The sequence below is a fragment of the Pezoporus occidentalis genome, unplaced genomic scaffold (genome assembly GCF_034315485.1).
Source record: "Pezoporus occidentalis ecotype Australia unplaced genomic scaffold, CSIRO_AGI_Poc_V1 ctg43, whole genome shotgun sequence".
NCBI classification, from domain to species: Eukaryota; Metazoa; Chordata; class Aves; order Psittaciformes; family Psittacidae; genus Pezoporus; species Pezoporus occidentalis.
Genome location: NW_026915758.1, coordinates 235,586 through 258,329, shown reverse-complemented (window position 1 = coordinate 258,329; position 22,744 = coordinate 235,586). Strand labels below are relative to the sequence as shown.

The following is a 22,744-nucleotide window of genomic DNA, read 5'->3' as shown; positions in this document are numbered from 1 at the left end:
AGCCAATGGTGAGGGTGAGTGATGAGCTGGCTGGCTCGGGGGAGCTGGAGGAAAATTAGAATACAGTAGTTCACCTGGAAGGGACCTACAGCGATCACGTAGCCCAACTTCATAGCAAGTGACAGGACAATTCATTTCTTGATTGTCCATGCACTAGTGTAAAGGGGACTGCAAAATTCTGTCTCACAAGCCCTCACCAGTTTGCATTTGCAAGACAAGAAAAACAAAGAAACATATTTTTATAAAATAGCAGAGTCCAGCTGAAAAAGAAATTGCAAAAGGGAGAGCAAAGGCTTCATATAGTGCTGGGGGTTACCTTCTATGCCACATGCCTGGTTTGCAGGCAGATCACACCATCCCCAAATGTAGCAGCGTTAACAGCAGTATTGATTTGTCTTAATGCAGTTATGAAAGCTGAACCTTGGAGGTGTGGGAGGGCCTTATTGGGAATCAGCATCAAGACTGATGATGGATGGAACAAATGGAGGCTAGAGCAGGGCAGGGTAAAGTAGTGGCCATTAAAGGGAGAAAAGTGTCCACAACACTTGAGGCTTCTCTATCATGTAGAAAGGAATCTACTTAATGTATAATCTCTATGACTTGAAGCAAAGGAATGGGGTTAAAATCACTTTGAAAAACAAGAAGAAAGAAAAATAAAGGTGTCTGCAGTGGTTTTGGTGCAAGCTAAGGCAGGTCCGAGGATGCTGCAGAATGTGGCAGAGCTGCAGTGCCTGCAGGGGAGATGGGTGGGTGATGTGTGACCACTGGAGGGGAGTTTTACCCCTGCCATATGGGTCAGAGCGTGGTCTGGAAAAAACTGTTTGTCACTTGGTTTCTCCAGGACATCAGTGAAGCACTTTTTGTAAGGAGGATCTTTGGAAGTGGTTCTTTGGAGCAGTCTCCTCTTCAAAGAGTTTTGCTAGCAGCTCTGAAAATAGTAGACAGACGCACTCGCTTCTTCCTGCCCATCTCCAAAGTTACTGACATCTCTTCCTTTAATTCTGCTTTGTAATTGAATTTCTGTTTTAGTTGCTTCTTCTAATTCAAATATGCCTTACTTTTAAATACTTCATGTGCTGTTCACATAGAAATTAATGTGTGATGTCCGGTTACCCTCTACTCCATTGGGTTAGAGCAAAGGTTTTGTATGATTATAAGAATTTAAATAGCCATTTTTTTTTTTTTTTCTGAAAGACTTCTGGGATGCCAGAATCTAGCTGAGGACTGGGAAATGCCATCTATTTTGAACATATACATATGGCCAAATAATCTTGCACTATTCAGTAAGGTTTGTTGAATGGGTAAGGTGTGACAATTTTGTATTAGAACACAGAAGAGAAATCAGAAGAGCTTCTGGGTTGTGTTTCCTATTTTTTTGGTGACTGGCTTAAATCCTTTCTTTGCCTTTCCATTGGGTTTCCATTGGCGACTTGGAGAGATAACATCCACCCCTGCATAAAATGGGGATGCTAGGCTTTCTTCCTAAAAAGATGTTGAAGCTGAAATTACTTGTTTAAATGCTTGTATTGCTGTCAGGTTGCAACATTTGTGAGTGCCTGGCCAGGAATCTCAAGAGTAATAGAAGATTTCATGGTGTCTTGGATCTTCCTTCCTGTGAGCAGAAGATAAATGTAGTTAAAATCTGCACTGACAAGAGAGGATACCAGGATAAAATAGAGACTCACAAAATGATTTAGGGAGCAGTCTTAAGAGTTTTTATCTTTTTGTTTATTTTCAGTTCCAGGTTCTCTGGGCCTTAGGGAAGAGTTTGTTTAAAACAACTCCCCAGATGTTGGGAGGACACATGTGGAAAGACCCATGGTCTTCAGTAAAAGCTGGTCAACCAGCACCAGCAGTGATTAGGGGAGACTGCACCTGCAGGGGGGTGGCTGGTGACCCTGGGGCAGGGTGGGATGCCTTGAGCTCACCTCCATAACACTTGTCTTGTTCTCATCATTTGTAGAAGGAGCTGGATTTCGACTTCAGTCTGCTTCACTTTTGTTCTTTTCAGTTTCCTCTGGGTGATTATTTCTGAAAACCTGTGGAGAATTTATGAGGTTTCGATAACAATGAAAAAGAAAGAAATATCATGCTAAATTTTTAATAAGGAGGAGATGGAATTGCGGTACAGTCACTCTGACCTTATTATGGTATTTTCCTGGAAGTTAATACATTTTTTTCCCACCTAGGTATTTTCTGGGTGCTTGTGAGTAACAGCGTGGATTAGTCTGAAACGAATCGTGTCAGACATCCTTATTTCCTTCTACAGCAGGGCAGTGGGTCTTGTGGATAGAAGAAGAGCAGATGATAGGATGTACTTTAATCCTAGCTAGGTTTTTGGCACTGTTTTGGTATTCTTGGAAGCTAGGGAAAAGAAATTTTGGTTAAACTTTTTCCTTATGGATGGTACACAGGCAGGTGTGCTAACCCTGCTCCAGGCTTAGCTCCGATATGTCGCCAAGCTCAGAGGAAGTACTGTTTGGGATTTCTAGAGGTGGACCGTGTGGCTTGGGTCATTTTAATTGATCCATTTCATAAAAAACTGCTTCAGACTCAGCAGGTAGTGCCAAACTCTAGGAGAGGTTACAAGCACTTGGAGGAGGGATTAGATTTTCAAATGCCTGTAGACAAAACCAAAAAATTAACTTGGAGGGTCCATCATTCACACCAAAGACATTATGTGGGCTTGCAGTTGCCCTGGTAAATGAGTTGTCTGTACAGACTAATCAGGGGTGGTTGGAGGGGCTTTGCTGAAAAACGTCTTTGGATCATGGTCTCAAATGACTTTGCCAACATTGTCCTGCCCAACAGCAGCAGACACAGTCTTCCATAAACAGGAGGGTGGTCTTGCTGTGTCCTGTGTTGCATCTCCTTCGGCAGCACTGGAGCACTGGAGCCAGTGTGGGGGACTGCATCTGAGGGGAGGACATGGAGAAAATGAGAAAGGCTGGTGGGGATCTGAAGAACAGGACCTAAGAGGAAAGATGAGAAGGAGTAGAGTGTTGGGTCTAAGAGAAGGCAAAGGATTGGCACAGTGGGTTTGCAGTGTCTGGAAGACTGCTGTGAGGAGAGAAATAGGAAACCTCTGCTTCATGTCTGTGGTAATGAGTTTGAATGGTATCACAAAAGGAAGAAACTCTAGGAATGGTGAAGTGTTGTAGAAGACTGTTGGGAGGCTATGGTAATGTCTAGGATCTCTGTGGCTGGGGTTTTGTGTCAGGCAGACCAAATGTATGTGTTAGGGGTGGGCTGGAGGCACCTGGGAGTAGGGTCCCAAACCTGGTGGGATTTTGTTTATCCCAGTTAACAGGGTTACTGGGTCAGACAAGGTCTGGCAGGAAAGTTGGTGTGGTGGGACTGGAGATGTTGGACTGAACGAGATGAATGCTTCCCAACTGTGCCTGACCTTGGTGGTAGGAGACATTATGGTCAGTGCTGTGGGAGGATGGGAATCACAGTGAGTCACTTGTTTTCAATGCACGGACTTTGAGAGATTAGGAATCACAGGAGCAGGTGATCTCGCTCCTGGTACTGTCATCTCAGAGTCCTTAAGTGCTGATGACCCCTCAGGATTCACAACTGGTAGATGCTGAAGGGATGCTGATTATTATACTGTGCTTCCTCAAGAAGCATGCTCAGTGGAAAAAGAAGTGATTTCCAGCCTTTCAGAGCAATGCTTAATGCCTCCACAAAACTTGAAACTGGCACTCTCATATTTTGTTTCTTCTTCTTCTGGTTTAGATCTTGGCATAGTAATATTTTGAGGTACATGCCAAATAAACCTTCTGGTTCTGAACTCCATACTTGCTTAGTTTGAAAGATTAATTTTTCAGAAGGATTTAGTAGGAAGGGTGGTTTTGACAGATTTTTGATTTCCAGAAGAATTTGCTGTCTGAATTCAAGACAAATCTATGTATTTTTTAACATGGGAGCTGTTTGCTGTTTCAGGGTAAATTATAAAACGTATATGCAGGGAACAAAGTTGTTTCTTAGTGTAGGGTAAGACATGGAGGAAGGGGGTTTCCATGTTTAGACTAATTCTGATTTTCAGATGGGAAAATTGGTTTTTACAGGGGAGGCCAAAAAGTGGGAAGGTTGTCACTTAAAGAAAGCTGTAACATAAAGCATGTTTGGTTTACGTCTTCTCCTTCAGGCAGTCAAGCCCCGTGGACTTTCTCTGAAGACGTTCCAAGATAGGTGGTGAGTACTTTCCAGAGCCTGCTCCTTTCAAAGCATTTTTAAATTAATAATAGAGAAATTAAATTAGTAATAGAAAATACAAGTGTTGGCTTTTGTTCTGCACTTGGGTGCAGAAGTTTTGCATTTGCTGAGCTTGTGGCATGCTTTCATTTTAAAGCTGGCAGGACTAATCTTCAAGTAGGGGTTTGGCATCGAGCTGTTAAGGTTTACCTTTGCACCAAAATGAATTTCATGAGACTTGATTAGTGAAATAAATGAGATATTTAAAAAAATAATTCAAGGAAAATCTGTACAATTTATGCTGTACAGATAAAAAAAGCCTGCACTTTCTGTTGGGGCAAAGTGTTTTCTGTGTCAGAGAGCAACCTTAGCTGTTTTTTTTTCCCTTCTGTTCTGTCCAACTGTGTTGATCTAAAGGAATGTAACTTACAGAGGGTTAAATGAGCTGCATAGCTCACACTAATCTTTGACGTGTGTGATTGATTTTGTACTGCCGGTACCCAAGACTTCCATGTCTTTCGTTTGTATGCACTTCAGTAGATCCTTAGTTGTAAGCCAGCAAAAACCCTGACTCTGTAAAGAGCTGCAGGAGAATGAGATTGCTAAGAAATGCTGATACTGTGGTGTTGCAGCCAGGGAGACACCTTTTATGCTGATGTAATTCAGTGTGATTTCTTTTCCTCTAGTGGAGCTGATCTCTTCCGGTGAGTGCTGGCCAGGACTCTGCTCTGTATCGCCCTTTGCTGTTTGTTTTCATTGTTTCTAGAGAAATACGTGCTCTGTTTCCCCTTTCAGTTCTAGATTTCTTCCCAATGAGATTAACCAAATTATATCATTACCCATTAATTGCTCAGGAAGTTCATTCTTTAGTTGCATTTCTTTAGTGCACAGGATACAAGCTATTAGAGCTCCTGTGTGTTCAGACTGACTAACGAACTATAGCTGAATATCCCAAGCATCTAACGGATTTCTCCGTTTTCGAAATCAATGTATTTTACATGGATAAGGGGCCTTTTGGTGCCTATGGGCCCAGGTTTATTTGAAGTGTCTGTACAGCTGAAATGTAGCCATCTGCACTTGTATTTTGTTGGGGCCAGGGAGGCTGTTGGGGTTTTGTGTGCTGTACTGTGCTTGTGTCCACCTTAAATATGTGCTCATTTTTGCCAGAAAATGCTTATTTCGCAATTTTAAAGGGCTTCTTTAATGCCCCTTAAGTATATTTGTTATCAATTACATCTTTCATCAATGAAAACATCCCCTACTTACTAAAATGTTATCCACATTTTCTGGGAGGAGCTAATTTAACTCCAGACGGTTCTTCTGACTAAGGCTTATGGCCATAAAACATGAGCCATGCAAGGCCAAATCGTGAATCCTCTGTACCTTTTGCCAAAGTGTTCTTCTGAGTAATAGCTTATGAGCCCTTCCTCTCCCCGAGCCTCGCAGCTACCGTTGGATCTGTATTAGAAACCTGCATGCTGGTTGTACTGGTAGTTGCTATATTGGGCCCTGAATCATCGGTTGATCTTTCTGAGATGTTGAAAGATGAAACAAGCTGTCATTTCCTGAGGGCAGAGGGGAGTATGGGATTGGTGACTGTAATGCCATATGTGCAAAGGCCAGGTAATTTTAAACTGTCAGTTTAAATTGTAATTAGGAGGTTTTTGTTGTTGTTGTTTCAGGTAACACCTGAATAGGTTAAAGTAAAAAAAAATCTTGTTAGTACTTGCTTGCCATAGTTAATGTTTCTTTTACCTGTGTATTCTGTTTGGGCAGTGCTTTCAAAAGCATGAAGTTCTTGTGTTATCTTTTGGGGAAACTTGGGCTCCGGGTGCACTTTTGCAAAGAGAATTTAGAGGTGTCTTGTGTTCATACATCACATTTTTGCTGCTGTAACAGGTATAAATTCAGGTATGTCATTTATTCCAATCTGGGAATTGAGATGGTCCATACCAGTATGAAGGTCCATCTCCAGAGTGTAGCAGTTTCTGTATGGAGCCTTATGGTGATCTGGCTGTGTCAGTTCATGTTTAACATGCGTTGATGATAACTCTCTGACACAGGCAGTGAAGGAGCCAATGAGGAGAAGTGTGCTCCTGAACCTTGTACTAACAAACAAAGGACTGGTTGGGGGTGTGAAGGTTGGGGCAGCCTTGATTGCAGTGGTTATGAGATGGTGGACTTCAGGATCCTTTGTGGAAGAAGCAGGTCAATAAGTAGGATTACAATCCTGGGCTTCAGGAGAGCAAAGTCTGTCCTCTTCAAAGACCTACATGGAGGAATCCCATGGGTTTGGGCTGTAGAAGGTAGGGGGTTCAAAGAGAGCTGGTTAATGTTCAAGCATCACTTCCTCCAAGCTCAAGATCAGTGCATTCCTATGAGTAAGAAATCAAGCAAAGGGGACAGAATGCCTGCATGGATGATCAAGGAGATTCTGGCAAAGCTCAAACAGAAGAAGGAATTCTGTGGCATGTGGAAAAAGGGACAGGCCGCTTGGGAGGAATGTAGGAATGTCAGAGTATGCGGGGATGTGATGGGGAAGGCTAAGGTCCATTTAGAATTAAGTCTAGCAAAAGATGTCAAGGACAAAACGAAGGGCTTCTTCAAGTACATCCAGTAGGAAAAGGGAAAATGTGGGCCTGCTGTGAATGAGGTGGGTGCCCCGGTGAAAAATGATTCAAAGAAGGTGAAGTAACTGAGTGCCTTCTTTGCTTCAGTCTTTACTGCTAAGGCCAGCCCTTGGGAATCCCAGATGCTGGAGGCAAGAGAGAAAGTCCTGAGAAAGGAGAACTTCTGCTTCATGAAGGATCAGATAAGAGATCACACAGGCAAACTTGACACCCATGGGCTCCAATGAGGTGCACCCACAAAGTGCTGAGGGGCCTGTCAGATGTTATTGCTGAACCACTCTCCATTGTCTTTGAAACATCATGGAGAACAGGAGAGGTGCCTGAGGACTGGAGGAAAACCAGTGTCACTCCAGTCTTAAGGAAAACCTTCTAAAATTCAAACTTTTTTCATTCTTCACTGTAATGGGCAAAATTTAAAAGCAGGCTTTCTTTTAAAAATGGAAGTTACTAGCCAAGGTTGCCAAGATAGAAGATAGTGGGGTACCAGGTCTGAATTATTCTGTAACAGTGCTATTTTCCCATCATGTACTGTGCCTCCTACAAACACCACCTGCCTTCCACGTTTTGTATAGATGTTGCTATATAGCATGCAAAAGGAGTATCTCCTATTGCAAGTATGTTGTGTTGATTCACTGCTATACAACTGTTCGTTCTCTAGCAGTGTGAGATTACAAAGCATTATCATGCTCAGATTGACTCAGGTAGTGCTATTTTTACTTAAGCTGTATTAAGGTATCATTGTGAATCTTTGGTCTTGCAGCAGGGGGGTAATACGATTTACTATTTTTATAAAAAATCAAGATGGCTGTACAAATCCTGTTCATAGCAAGAGCTGCAAAGATTAGTCATGAGCTCAACACTTTCTTTTTTCTCCCTTTCCTTTATAGTGCATCGTTACATTTCTAATTTTCATGTGACCTCCATCATATTGGCCAGGCTTGGAATAAAATGAAAGGGTGCTTTGGCTTGTGGTCAGGGACTTAGTACTTGGTGAGAGAAGCTTTGGTGTAGGAGGGTAGCAGGTTTGGGGATGCGTGGTGGAGTTACCAGGGCAGCTGCCAAGGGAGTGCCGTGGGTTTTATAAATCTGAGCACTTGAAGGGTCATCTCATTCAAGCAAATGAGACCTCCTGTGGGCATCATACCAGCACTCATGTCCATCCATCTTGCTGGCTTTTGTTTCAGGCCCTCTTAATTAAAATAAATGTGGTAATTTGATGTGGTTCGTTTTCTCACTCCTCTCCTCATCACCCTGTAGTAGTGTGATGTCCTGATAAAGCAAAGATAAATGAATGCCCTAGGGTTGAGATTGGCTGAGTAGTGCAGTCAGAGGTCTGAGCATTTTGCTGAATTCCTGCTGCAGCCAATGGCTTGGGTCTCATTGCTTTGTTAACAGTTCTGTTTGAGAAGCTTGGTTTGGGGCTTTATGTTTTTTTGGGGGGAAGGCATTGTTTTGTTTTTCCCCTGACCACCACCATGTGTTGCATCTACCTCTGTTGTCACATCCAGGTATTGCCCTCCTCCTGCACAGTGTTCTGGTGAAGTTCGAGCAGAGCATCAGTGAGGTTGGTGGGGTGCAAACTGGTTTTTGTCTGAGCAAAGAGGGTCTGAGCTAAGCCAGACAGTTTTGTTTCGTTCTCCCCAAGCATTTCATACTTATGAATACTGCCCCTGGATTACTAGAAAATCTTGTCTCTTAGCAATCAAAATCCCAGTTGCTTCCTTCCAGAGAGCTGCCCTGCATTGCTTGGGAAGCAGATGTGACCATCAGATTTTGTTGTTGTCATCTGGGATGAAGCTTCAGTCCAACAGAAGCATGCAGTTGGACTAAATGTTCATCGTAGGTCCCTTCTAACTGCACTATTCTGTTCTCTTCAAGTGCAGACTGGGTTGGAGAGCTGGAAGAAGACTGGGCTGTAGATCCCAGCTGGTATCTCTGTTCCTACTTTGGTGCAGGCACTGTGGGAGAGATTTTAGTTGCTAGGTGCTTGCTGTCTGTCTGTCTTACACCCTGGTGCCTGAGAATTAATTGTCGCAATTTTGATTTCATCAGCAAATGGAGTGTAGTCACAAAATATGATGAATCTGCTGCAGTAAAAATGAAATGGATTCAACTACAGAATTCAAGGAATTTTTAATTCTACAAAAAAAAAAAAAAAAAGGAAATGTGATCTTCATTGGATTTCAAGGGGAATATAATTTGACATTTTGTTCAATGAAATGCAAGGAAAAACAGTTTAAGAAAAATATTACTTTTTGTAATTAGAGGAGGAAATTTCATTTCAGGGATTTACCATCAAAAACTTCTTTCATGGCATGTCAATATTAAAGCATGTATCCTTCAGGGTGTATATCAAGTGTCCTTGTTTGTGATGTAGCGTTGCTACCTATCTGTCAGAATAGTTACTTAGCTAGTTCTGATCATTTATATTGGAATCACAAAGGCACTTTGCTTTTCATGTCTTTTTTTTCTAGGTTAAAATATCTTCTTTCTGAATTATGATGAAATATTTTAATGCTGTAACAAGGAACACAATAGATATGTTAATGTAAAAGTATGAAAATAGAAACTTCAGTATTCAAAACCTTGAGCAGGTTGAGTTTAGAATATCCTAGAAGCACCTTCCCTGAGTTTGCAAATGCCTTTCTAAGTGTTCTGAATCTGAGGAAAAAGCTTTTTCCTTTTGTTTTGCTTGAGTTTTCATTGGGATTTTTAAGTTTGACCAAATATATTTGACAGACTCTGCTCCTTGTATAGTCAGGTAAAAGGACTGAATGGTCCCTATACACCACTGTAAAGATAGCAGATGAATTTACCTGCAAAATGGCAACTGAATGGAGGATTGATGAAAGATAGCAGCTGCAAAAGGCATTTCAAAGCGGGAAGGTACTAAATGTTAACTTTCGTAGAGTACCCGGGAAATTACTTCAGGTTGTCTTTTTGAATCAGTGTGCTTTTAAAGATAGTGGTCATAGTCTCCAGGGAAAGGGTTTGGTTTTGCAGGCTGTTTTTTTGCTTGTTTCAGACTCCCAGCTCTGTGGTTGAGTTCCCCTCTAGCACCTTGTCTCTCCACCCAGGATAAAGTGTGACTTAGTTGGAGAGTGAGCCTTACCATGCCCTCCATCCCTCCCAAAACCTTCCCATGATGGCAAGGGGGTTGTTCTATTGCTAGTTAAACAACTGTAAAGGGTTTTTCTTTCTCATTGCATCTCAAGAACCCTTCTCGCTTCAGCCTCCTGTGCTCTACAAGATGCCCAGCCAAGGGTGATGGTGGGTCTGCCTGGTATCCCAGATACCCTGTGGGAATGGAGCAGCATCCTGCCTGAGAGCACCTAGGCAGAACCTAGGGGTTTTATGCAAGTCAAAACTTGTAGGAGGTGGTTTAATAATGGGGATATCAGCAGACCCCTGAGTACAATGATGCTGCTGGATGCTTTCATAAATCTGAGGTTTAGGGATGACAGTTATCATGCATGGCATTGGGAAAATGTGAAACTGCAGTCATTAAACAAAAATGAGCTTTTAAACTAATGACAGCTGCCTAAACAGTTTTACAGTGAAACAGATTCCCTGAGGCTACCATTCTTCAAGTAATACCAGTCCTATTGACTTTAAAAAAAAACAGGAAAATATTTTGTTTTGGTGGTGTAGCACTGCTTTTACATTCATCCCAAAGGTCAGGCTGCTAAACGTTTTTGCTTGGTTTTGTGCTGAAGGTGTTAGAAAATAACAAGTGGCAATGTTTCCAGGTAATTCATTCAGTTATTCCCTTGAATTAAGCCACCTCCAATACCAAGAATTCACACCTGTTCCCAGATTGGTTTCCAAGCAAATATGGGGGCACTTCTCTCCATCTGAACTTGGCTGTTTTTAACCCAGTGGGTAGTTCACCACAGTGTCTCAGTTGTGCAGCATTTTATCCAAATACCTCCATCAAAACCTGTTCCAACTCCAGCTGGTTTAAAATGTTACACAATAAAGCAGCATGTTGCCTTGTCTCCTTTGAAGCCATCATTCCTAGCCTAAAGCTGGAGGCATAAAGATGCATGTATTGCCTTTTCCTTCATGCCAGAGAGGTCCTGATGGACAGGGGCTGCTTGGGATCTGAGTGGCCAATTTCCTTGAAGAGGCATTTCAGGAGGGTTTGGTGGTTTCCGAAGACCTACTCATTCTCAGCCACTGACTTTCACATCTTTTTAATTTCCCAGCTTGGGAAATTAAACCAGCCCAGGCTTGGTTTCTTCCTGCAAATTGCTTAATTTTGCTTTGTCTCCCATTCCCCCTAATTCCTCATCTTGATCAGAACTCATGATGTTCTTTCTTTCCTTTTCCTGCTCCTCTTTTTATTACAAGGAACAGAAAACAGAATAACGCAGACTGTGAAAGAATGCTGAACTGCAGAATTTGGTGGTTTTGTGTCATCTCACTTCATACCATACACAGCTCAGAGCCCACTTCTCTCCCTATAAGCCTGGGCTGGCCTTGCTTGCTGAGTAATTACAGACTGGTTTTTAATCTTTTTCTTAAGTTATTATTTTTTTGAAGCTAGTTTCATTAGAAATATATATGAAATCCGTCGAGAGCAGTCATACTTCACTTTGAAGCCCTCCATATCCTGAGATGAGGTTGGAAAAGGTGGGCTGGAGGTCTCTTGCTGTGTCAGGGACATTGAGCACAGCTTTTGAAATGATGAGTTCTCCTCTGAATATCACCTGCAGTCCTGGCTTTCTGCAGATTTTAGCTGTCCTGTGAGACCTAGATAACATCCTGCTTCTTATCACCACTTTTCTTTTCTCCTTTGCTTCCATAGTCTGTCCTAACCATAAACATGTTTTCTGTGGGCAGTTCTTTGTGGAAGAGGAGAGCTGTCTAACTGCAATGACTTTAGCCATGTTTCTTGTTCCTGGGGAGCTTGAGTTAGGAGAAGAGAGTGGAAGAAGAAAGGTTAAATTAGCTATAACATGAACATTTGAACAGATGGCCAACGTTTGTAACACCAAAAGCCATTTAATTTTAGAAATTTGCAGGCTGTTTTAAGCTTGTCATGGTCTTCACAGCCATCTGAGCCATAGATACACAATTCATTAGCTTACAGCAAAGCTTCGTTGCTTTATTTCCCTTCTGTTTGAAACACTGAACTTTAGGTGGAATGAGCAGGATCCTGGAGCACCTCTGGGATCAGCTCCTTTTGTTACAACTTTAAACACCTGGAAGCTTAGGGACGAGGGGTGCTCCTGGCCATGCTAGAAGCTCAGCTCCTCTGATTCACTTGCTTTCCCAGCAGTACTCAGCCCTAGCAAGACAAGGGCTATGGAATAGTTAATTGTGGGCAGGGAGGAGACAGATGATCATCCTGCCTCAAATTACTTAACCGTCTTAAGGGTCTACCCTTGCCTGCCTGAACGAGCCAACTAATCCTTCAGTGAGCCGTACAAGTGAGTGCTGAGCTATATATGTGCACCGTAGGCCTGCTTAATGGTGGAAGAACATCACTGTTCAGCACAAATTGTTTCAGGCTCTAGTGGGTTTCTCCATCCTCTGGAGGCTTTTAGGTCAGAGTTGCGTATCATCTGAAAACAGATGGTGTAGGCCAAATGGGTGGTGGCTGAATGGAGAAATTCTTTAAATAAAGAGGTACTGGGCCGTATCAGTGGTTCTCAATACATTTTGTAGGATCACAGTGAATTCCCAGGGGCTGTGCTTCAGACACGAGTGGCCATTTGGAAGAGCAGTATTTGCACATAAAGTCCTTGGTGCTGCCCTTGAGGCCTGCTGGGATGAGTGATGCCAAGGGTCCCATTTGGGATTTGATGAGTCAAGAGTGAAGCAGCAACTGTCAAGGACTTGGAAATTGTCTTTATAAGGAGCATACCATGTAAGTCCACCAGAAAGTGAAAGGAAAAAGAAATCTGTATCAGTGCAGCGTGTATTTCTTTTACAAAGGTCTGGCTCATCACCACAGTTGGCTTTTCTTAATTACTGCTAATGCTTCTGCAGGCTGTGCAGTTGGAGCTGGAATGTGGCTGGCCCAGGGTCAGCTTGCAGAGGCTTTTATCAGGGCCACTCCGAGACAGGCCATCTGCAAGATGTATTTATTTTTTTTCTTGTTTGTCCTCTCTAAATAAAAACGTGATGCTGTGAGAATGTCCGTTCCATCCTATTGCTTCACTCCACCAAAGTTGCCATTTTCTGACAAACTGTTTTAGGAAGTTATATTTGACAAATGGCTGTTTACTTAATTCTTGTATTGTTGCTGCTTGTCCATGAAACCCAAATCTGTTTGTGTGCAAGCTCAGCTGTAGCTCAGTTCAGAGCATTCTTTAAACCATAGCTGCCTTCTGCTCTTCTTTGTTTTTTTTAGCTCCTTTTCTCTCACAATAGAGGAACTGCAGGTACTTCATATCTGGTGAAGGCACATCCAGTACCTGCAGAACCAAGGGCTGTTAGAAGCTGTGACAACCCTGTGGTTGGGTTTTCTTGTATAGCCCAAGTGTTAGAGCTTCAACACTCTTGGCATCCTGCAGCTGTAACACAGAGTGTAACGAGGATTAGCTTTGCAGGAGTGTGTTTCTTCTGTCTGCAGAAAACCATGTGAAACTCCATGATGGAGCACTGGCCCATGTTCGTTCCCCAAGTCCTTCTCGCTCAGGCCCTCGGCCAACGGGGAGACTTCTCCGTGGTTACCTTCAGTAAGATTGGTTTGTCAGGAGGAGACTTGCAAGAAGCAGCTTTTTCATTTTTGGATGGGGGTGGGAGTGTCGTGTGTTTGTTTCTATTTGGGTTTTGTTTTTTTTTCTTAGGAAGAGTGATTTCTTCGGGCTCGGTGCTGTCTCTGAAGTTAATTTACCTGCTTGGGATACTGGGACTTGTTTTAGAAATAAAATACTCCTTCATCATGGAGCTCTGTGCAAAACTGCTGTTCAAATCACCAGTGAAAAAAGGGACAGTCCCCTGATGACACCAGTTGTTCCAGGGTTTTTCTTAAACTGATGAATTTAAGGCTCTCCTTGGCAAAATGCGAGTTTAAGCAAGGCTTAATATGCTTTGTGCATGGTTACTGTGATATAATCCATCTCTGGCCACCCTAGCCTAGCAGTGGGTGTTTCTGAAGGAAGGTAAAGCATAGGGACTGTAGTAATAAAGGGAAATGCAATTATAAAACCAAAAGAGCAAACCATTGTTTATAATCGATGAAAATTGATGCTTGTTGCTCTCTGGTTCACCTTCCTTACCTTAAGGTTTTCTCATTAGAAGCCGTTTCTGTAAATGCCATCTCTTTCTTTCCCCTTGGAGAGATCTCAAATTGCTGGGCTGGAACTGTTGTCTGGGTAATCAATAACCTTTAATCTACATGACAGTTTTTTTCCTTGAAGTTAGTTCTTTCTGTACTGGAGATAACACGTCTAAAGCAAATGTAACATGAAGAAAGGTTAAATTCAGCTTTACTGAATCTTGCTATATGTTCTTACAACTTTGCAATATGAATGTCTTCCAAAACCATTATGGTTATTGCTAGGTGGACACTAAATGATTAATCTACTAGCAGACAGCCAGCACAGTAGTGTCTTTGAAACAATTTGTGAGCCTCTTCCCTGCTGCTCCTTCCCTGTAGGAATGTTTTAAAGATAAGATCCTGACAATGAAATAAATTGTGATTTGTAGCCTGTTTCTCTTTTGATCTACTCCTTTGCTTCATCGTTGTACTTCTGTCTCATGCTGGAAAGTGTGTAATGAAAGGGATTTAAAGTCTGCCCTAAGCCAGAAGAACATTCAGTCTTGTATTTCATTTGAGACATACGCTTAAATTATCATGGGGTTGGCAGGATTTATCCATGCATTTAGATGCATGCTTAATCTGGGTAAATAATGATACTTAAGAGCTTTTCTTTTTTATGGGAGGTCACAGCGCTCTTTTTCTTGAGTTAGCAGCATCATGTGCAGAGCATGTGAAAATATTCACTGATTATTTTACCATCTGGAGTAGGCCTTGTAATGGGAATACCTGTTTACGTCCTGGTTTTCTTCTCAGAAGGTCTCCTTTTGGCTATGTGGTGTGGAGAGAGAACATCCCAGCACTTAGTTAAGGAGCTGAATTTAGGGACATGAGTAAACATTTCAAAAGGCAGTGGTTTGTGAAAGAAAAGGCAGGGCTGCAGAGGAGACTTCAGTTTGGGTCCTCATGCATTCTGTGAGCTTGTACATTTTTAACATTTTTACAGCTACAAGTCATAACACTATGTACCATGTTGCATCGAGACACTGACTCACAAAAATCCTCTAGTGTCTGTTGATGCCATGGACTTGCCTATGTGCTCATGCTGGTTTTAATTGTCTTTTGGTTTGAGGAAATGTCCTCAAATCTGACCTCAGGTTAGAGGTTAAGCTGTTTCTCATTGCTGTGGATAGCAATGATACATTTGGTTGTATACCCAGTTGAGACAGCTTGGAGCTACTGAGCAGCAGCGGAGCGGGCATAAGTCATGGAGTTACTCATAATAGCTTCTTACTATTTCCTTAAGTTGTTCTGGTTAATAATATAATAATATTTTTGGACAATAATAGGTTTGCTTCTCTGGCTTGTCTGATGGCAGTTCTGTTGTTGCAAGATTTTGATTTTAACTCTCAATTAACTTCAGGCACAAAGCCAGTTACTGCATATAATGTTGAATACTGGCTTGATGGAGCTACAAAATATTTTCTCATCTCCTAAAGGCAACCCTGTGCTTTGATAGTGACACTTTCATTCACTGGAGAATGTTGAAAAACTGGCTCATACTGCACACTTTTTAATCCCAGATTTCTCAAGTCAATTAATCCCCTTTTGTTAATTCCATGTGGTGGAAGAAGCAGTCATGATAGTGCTTATAAATGATGCAGTTTGGTTTTGCTCAGAATGCCAAAGTTTGGGAGTAAACTCCAGGCAGACATCTGTGCTATGGTAAGGTTGTTCAGGGCAAAGCTTAGTTTTAGTCTTAAAGTATTTGCTACCAAATTTTAGAAGGTAAACTTGAGACAGACTGCTCCCACCCAGCATCAGATACCATTGTTTTGGTGGTATAGCTTTGTGCCTGTTTCAAAATGACTCAGATGACCAGTGCTTAAAAATGAGCACCCTCCCCTCCTCCAAACCTCTGGGTGTGGGAGCCTGAGCTGCAGCTAGTGCTGAAAGAGATCAGAGAGGGGTGATGGTGTGCTGAGATCGCAAAGGAATCCAGAGATGCTGAAGGAGAGCACCGAGAGTGGTCTTGCCTTTGGATGCTGTGGGATGAGGCTGCAGGTGACAATCCCATTTGATCTTATTTTTAAGATAGTTTTCGCATCATAAGACTCTCATCATCCTGTTGCTTAGTTTTCTCTGAGAGGTCCCCTCTCGTGTGCTTGGCCTGCTGAGAAACTGTTCACCTCCCTCCCTGACTCGAAACTGCCCCACTTCTGGTTTTAACTTACTCATGGGCTGTTTAATAGTTTGGGGTTATTTTTTTGTCAGCACTATGGGTTTATTTTTTCCATATGGTGTTCACAATCCTGATGTGGTTACAGCAAAAGAGTCTCTCCCTTCTGTGCTTTCTTTTTAAGAGGCATCAGCCAAGTGCCGCTAGTCTCCCACTTTTCTTACTGTTGTTTTCAGTTTCTTGTTTAATTTGCATCACTGAAGAACATTTTGATGTTTGCTCTTTATTTGCATGATCTAATTCAGCTTGACTTTGGCAATTTCTCTTTACCCGTTTGCTTCCTGACCTCTGTGACACAGCTGTCTTTGCCAGGCAGCCCTTCTTTTCCAGTCCTTGCAGTCACTCTGCTTAGTCCTGAAATCCCTTTTTTAGTGATTGTTTGTCCAGTTAGATTGGGAATCATTCCCTAGATGTCTCCCCTGCTTTGCTTGGAGCTACAAGTACCAGCTCTTTTTTTTTGTTTACCATATTCTTACCATAAAGCCTCTTACAAGTGTGTCTTTGAACACTTCAGTCTGCTTGACTTCCATGCCAAGGTCCTTTTAGTCCTTAAAGCTCATGGGAAATTGAACATAAGGATTTCCATGTTTCACCTCAGAGTATTCTTCTACCCAAACCACCTCTCTATGTTTAACATCGCCTCCAGAGTTACTTTCTTTGAGCACTTATGGCTATTTGGAGTGTCTGAATTAGTATCACCCTGTTCAGGTTCAGAAGCGGGAGGGTTACAATTGCTGTCGCGTCTGCTGTGGTCAGCTCTTAATAGTAGCTTCTTCAGTTGAATGTTTTAGGAAGTTACAGTCCACAGTACGATAAACCCTGTTAGCACTTTTGTTTTGCTGTGGACCTTGCAATCTACGCTGCATTTCCATCCAAACTCTGTAGAGTGTAGGACAACCCATGCCGTTGTCTGGCCTCCCAAGCAGCATTGACCCCATAGCACTTATGGGACGTCATCATAGGCTGGCCATGATGACGTCCTTCCGAGTTTCTTCTTCCACTTCCTGACTTCCCTGCTGTGTTGTCTTGGCTCCCAGTATCAAGTGTGTTAATCCTTGATCTTACTTCTTACTCCTTATGTGTGCATTTCTGGCTAATTATCTGCTGTCCTATCTGACTGCTGCTATTAACATGCTCTTTGTTCGCCTAAGTTTGGATGACATTATGTGCTTTTTTTTTGTCCATGTTTACCAATCTCCCTGTCTGTTTATTGAAACCAGATGTGGAAATTAACTGATTTTCCTGGTTTTCGTTTCACTAGAAAGCTTTTTTTTTTTTTCCTTTGGTTTAAAATTCTCAGCTGTGCCTGCTGTGATCACAGAAAGCCATCTCTCATCCACAGAGAAATGTCCTTTTTCCATGAATGCGTTCTGGTGGTGGAACACCATAAAACTTCCCTTGCAGTGTCAGTTCTTGAACCATATGGATGACATTAACTTGTAATGGCTTTTCCTTCCTGTTGTAGCATTGAAAGAAAGTCCCCAGGCACAGAGGCTAATCCTGGTCTCCCCAGGCTCTCTCTTTAGCCTAGAAGGAGGTAAGCACCACCAGGGAGCATCTAAAACAGGCTCCTGCTCCAAACTGCCTTCCTAATTTACTTCTTCCACTGGCAGAGACACTAGCCCCTTCTTCTGGGCTAAGTTTAGTCCTGAGCCTTGTTCATGCCTGTGGCTGAGTTCTCTGTCTGCAAACTGAGAGCAAGAGCACTTAATCTCTTACTGAAGGCCAAAGATGAGCCTCTCTGGGAAAAAGGAACTAGAATGCTCTTAATGATAAGGACCAAGTAAAGTGCTGTAAACAGAGAATTGAGGACAGTACAGTAGAGCAGCCAGGGGCATGAGATGGAAAAGGAGATGGAGAAGTCAGGCTCCCATTCTGGGAGCTGTGGCCTTGCAGTCAGAAGCAGCTGAAAGACTTTAATGATGCAAAGACATCTTGCAGCATCTCTCCAAACAGGAAGAATGAGTCCAGATTGCTGTGTCTACAGAGAGCGATTGTTTTATTTCCTATTAAGAGGGTAGACATAAAATCAGATTTCTCTGAGTTGTCTTATATTTTTAGCCTGTGATTGGATTGCAAATGTGCACTGGATATTTGCATTTCTGGAAGCAGGCTCTGGTGCTGTTTTCTTAACCAGGATCCAAGTTAATTTGCCGAACTTCCAGATGGGAGCCATTCATTTGTCTATTACAGATTTGCAGGAATGCTTAAATTAATCTAGATTTTCTAGCTCAGTAGTTTGCTTGTTCTAACATTCAAATATTTTCCTTACCTCCCCTCTGCCCTTTATTTTTTTTCCCCCTTGAGCTGAATTACCCACTTGTGCATAATAAAGAAAACTGGTTTTGCAGAAGGAGGAGCCTGTCTGTCATCCATCCTGTGTAGAAGCTCTTGGGGAGTAAATTGTCCTTCCATCTCCTACAGGTTTCCTAGGAGGGAACTAAGTGCAAGGCATAGCTGGTAGAGCCTTTTAGCCCTGTTTCACTTGGCTTATTGAGGTTTACTGTATTTTGCTAGCTTCTTTGTTTTGAATTATTGTGATCAACTTATTGTGGTCGAGTACATGTGTTGAATAAAGATGATGTTAAGCTACTGGCTCTTTCTCTGTTGTGGGTAGATAAGGGTATTTACAGGGAAGGCTCATAATTTTCCTTAGCAACATTCAGCCTCCAGTGCATTGAGTGACTTGTGATTGTGTTATAGCCATTTCTTTAATGAAATTTTAAACTACATGTCTCTTTACAATCACTTGTCCCTGAGTTTCATAGATAGCCATACAAACAGTATGTATATCATTGCCATGGTGGTGCATGGTACATCCTGAAGAAGCAGATGGGGTGTAGACAGGTGAGGTTAGCTCAGAGCTAACCCTTTTCATCATTATTGCATTTGCCATAACATTAAAGACTGGTAGGAAAAAATGATGCATCACATTTTTTGCTACTTTAGTTTCAGAATGAATGTATTGAACCAGTTTGAGTTCAACTTTAATTTCTTCTTCTTATGTTACAAATTCCCAGTGCTCTCAATAGCCAAACAGCATCCCAGAAAAACACAGAAGTCCTGCACAAAGACTGCATCCCTAAGCCCTGAGCCACAGTGTGCCCAGGGTGGCAGACACGACTGAGAGCTTGTCCTGAGTCAGTAGGGTCAGTAAGCTGCAATACTTAGCACATGGATGAGCATTTACAATTGTGCTGTACGGTTCCTGTGTTGCTTATGGTGATGCAATACTTGAAGGAAGCTGGGGTTGGTAGGGAATATGCAATATGAAACAGTACTACTTCATTCTTGCTGAAGATTGTTGCCTGTGAGGTACTGATGATGGGGATGACGTAATAAGGTAGCAGAAGACATCTTACTGTTCTGCATCCGAACAACATAAAGTCTTGCTGCTTCCTGGTCTTTTGGTCTCTGGCTGAGGCCCCAAGGTGCTGGGGTGATGTTTCAGCCTGGTGATTTCTCAGCCCTTGCAATGGTAGGGAAAAGTGAGGAAGTTGGCTATGCAGTCAGGAGTCTAGCTGCTCACTTCTGGTTTAAATAGTCCTTGGCACTTTGACATTTTGGGGATGGAAGTGTCAGTTTTTCCCACAGCGGATGAGTGGACAGGTTTTGGAATATTTTATCAGGTGATGGAAGCAATAGGGGCTCAGTTTTGGGAGGCAGATGGTGGAGCGTGAGGCAGGCATGGGCCTGGCAGCACAGCCCAGCCTCAGGACCCAGGGCAGGGAGTACATCTTGTATATGAAGTGTCAAGGCACAACCTGGACCTGATTCTCAACACCACCAGCAGGCCCTGAAACACCACAAAGGCAAAGGGGGAATGATACAGTAAAGGATTATAACAGTACTTGGGTCAGCATCTCAGAATTGCAGGCAGTAACCCAAACAGGATGGAATTTACTTAGGAGGAATAAAGTGATATAAGGGGTGTTTAAATTCTTATTTTATATATCTGTTTGAATACAGTTTTGACTCAGTGAGAGAACTTGTTTAGTTTACTTACAGGAGGTGAGATGATGTGATAAACTTGAATGGGAAAACAATCTAATATTTAACATTATTGGACATTATATAAATGGTATTGTAATATATATTTTATTAGAGCATTGTTTTTTGTCTTACTCTACCACTATAAAAAAGGATGACTGTAAAGGGAAAAGAAACAGCATTTGTAGTAAAACAGAAGCTTCTGAAATGTCGCTGTGAGATGAGCTTGTTACATTGAAACAGCCTGGAATTTTTCTCCTCATCATGTTGTGCATGCAAATTCATTACAAACCTTTAGGAATTTTTCAGTCCCCTCATGCCTTAGTGTGACCAGGACACCAAACACATGCGATTATCTCTCTGCTCCCCCCCCAGTTGCAGCACCACATGGTGTGCATGTGTTGTGAAAATTGCTCAGCAAGGCTGCGCTGCAGTAGCTAGAGGTAGTTTGGGCTACCAGGCAAATCCTATTAAGTCAGGGGTGTCCAATACAGTGTGTATAACTTTGGTTCAGAGAGGACTATTTATAGCTGCAGTGAGAGTATTGTGTGCACAGGGCTTTTCTTTCACACCTGATCAGGGACCTTGGCAAATTCACCATCCTTTTCATATGCTCAGCAGCTTGGGAGCCAGACCTCTGAGAGCACCAGTGTTTTAACTGGAAATCCTGGTCATCTTCTCAGGCCATCTGAGGGCATCATGGAGGAGGAGGTCATGATTTTCTGTCTGCTTCTCTGTACAGCATCTCTTCTCCTTCTCACTCACTGGGTTCAGTGGTTTAACTCTCGGGTGTGCAGCATCCCACCATCACCATAAGTGCTGCAGTGGGAGGGAGAAAGGGTACTATATGTGTGTCAGTGGTGTCATTAAACTTCTCAAGCTCTTCTTGGTGATGAGTGAGTTTGGGATAAAGTGGAGCTGGAGTTTGGAGGGACCGAATGCGGCAGAGCTGCAGGGGCAGGATAACAAGGAGATGTGCTTGATCTTCGTGGGAAGGAGGATTTACCTGCCCCACTGGTGATGTCAGTTCATGGATTTAGGGTCTGGCTGGGGAGGTAGGAAGGACTTTCCTATTAGAAGCGTCCAGTCTGGGGTAATCAAGTGGTGGAGTGAGGACTTCCTTTGTGAGTGCGTGTTCACAGTCTGGTTTTAGGCTTTGGCATTTGGTGAGCACACTAATGCTATGTCACGGAATCACTACAAATTTAATTTTACAATAACACACCGTTAGTGGAGCACAAACAGCAAAGACCAGCAGGAACATGCTGCTTCCTGCAGCTGGCCTAGGCTGGGGTCCCTCCACCACCCCCAGCCCCCAGGATGCTGCTGTGCAGTGCAGTCAGGTGTGTTAATAAGGCCTATGAGTTTTCTGCACACTTACTGTATTACATCGAGAAAGTTGATTATAGGGACTGTTTATTTTATGGGGTTTTTATGTTCTCATTGGGAGCCATTTGTCAGTCTGCATGGAAATCTGATTAGCTGAGAATTGCTAGCTCTCTGGTATATGTTGACCTATAAAGTGAAGGATGCAGCAATAAACACAGTCCATTAGGCTGCAGGAGAAGTGTGTAGGCTTCTTTGGAGTTTGGAAATGAGAGGTTTGACACATAAATGCCTTTCCCTTGGGAGCTCATTTGTGTTTGGTGCGGGGGTTCTGTGCCCTCAGGGGGTACTGGCAGCCCCTTTCAGCCCACTGGTGCTTCTTTCCACAGTCTCCTTCAGGGCATGGGTATACAAGCATAAGGCTTCCCCTTTGGCCAGCAAATGCACTTCCCCATCAACTCTGTGCAAAATAACTTTCAGTTCTTAAGCAAAGAGATACTTAATCTAGGCATCAGGTACCTTGATGTGTTACCAGAGAGTGTTGAATGGGCTTTGTATGTCGTCAGATAAGGCACAGACAAGGTAACTAATGATACCTGCAGCCTTGCAGCTGTATCATTGTTATGTGTCTCCAGTGCAGCAAAAGCCTGAGGCTCTTCTCACCAATAGCCTCTTCTTTTTCTTTATCACAACAGAAGATTTAATTTTTTGTTAACAGTGCAGGAGAAACTTTTTGCCATAAGGTGAGCAGAGGCTGTGGACAGCCTTGCCCTTTGTGGTGATGCATTCAGGATGCTGCTACCTGCATCACACAGTGGGGTGGTTTGGGCAGCAGCGTGGTGCTGCTCGCATCCCCATCCTGGCATCCCTAAAAGAGGCCTGTGAAACTAAAGTTTGGGGTGGCTCTTAAGATTGCGTATGCTGTTTAACTGAAACACTCGAAGATACAAATAAGTTTTTTACTGTGAGGGTGGTGAGACCCTGGAACAGGTTGCCCAGAGAAGTGGTAAATGCTCCATCCCTGACAGTGTTCAGGGTTAGGGTTAGGGTTAGAGTGTCCAAGGCCAGTGTTGAAGGCCAGGCTGGACAAAGCCTTGGGCGACATGGTCTAGCGTGAGGTGTCCTTGCCCATGACAGCAGGATTGG

The 22,744-nt window shown here is 42.8% G+C and overlaps 1 protein-coding gene across 4 annotated transcripts in view; it reads left to right on the top strand.

The window, feature by feature from the left end:
- HPCAL1 (hippocalcin like 1) overlaps positions 1 to 22,744 on the top strand; it is an 85,792-nt gene that overhangs the window by 34,127 nt on the left and 28,921 nt on the right. For all 4 annotated transcript variants that reach the window (XM_062634516.1, XM_062634512.1, XM_062634514.1 and 1 more), the window contains exon 2: positions 4,154 to 4,200. The gene's annotated coding sequence lies outside the window, so the exon portion shown is untranslated. The remainder of the gene's footprint in view (positions 1 to 4,153; positions 4,201 to 22,744) is intronic.